Raw genomic sequence first — 229 nt, forward strand, 5'->3', positions numbered from 1 at the left:
GTGTAGCGGGATTGTCTTCCAAACCTGTCCACAGTAAGAGAATCAAATATTCATGAGAAACATTAAAAATAATAGCGTAGTTCTGACTGACGAAGAAGGAATGATTGTGAATGAATATAAACCAATCCTATCAGCTGTACTAATCATAATATATCTTTACTCTGTCTTTAACTGTGCGGTATATTTGGAAAGGATTTTATCATTGTAACGATTTGTTCATTATTCGATC

The 229-nt window shown here is 33.2% G+C and overlaps 1 protein-coding gene across 1 annotated transcript in view; it reads right to left on the bottom strand.

Moving 5' to 3' along the window:
* The window catches only part of LOC119585619 (multiple epidermal growth factor-like domains protein 6), a 170,724-nt gene that overhangs the window by 93,321 nt on the left and 77,174 nt on the right, over positions 1-229 (bottom strand). The gene's annotated exons all lie outside the window — the stretch shown is intronic.

The sequence above is a fragment of the Penaeus monodon genome, chromosome 20 (assembly GCF_015228065.2).
Source record: "Penaeus monodon isolate SGIC_2016 chromosome 20, NSTDA_Pmon_1, whole genome shotgun sequence".
Lineage (NCBI taxonomy): Eukaryota > Metazoa > Arthropoda > Malacostraca > Decapoda > Penaeidae > Penaeus > Penaeus monodon.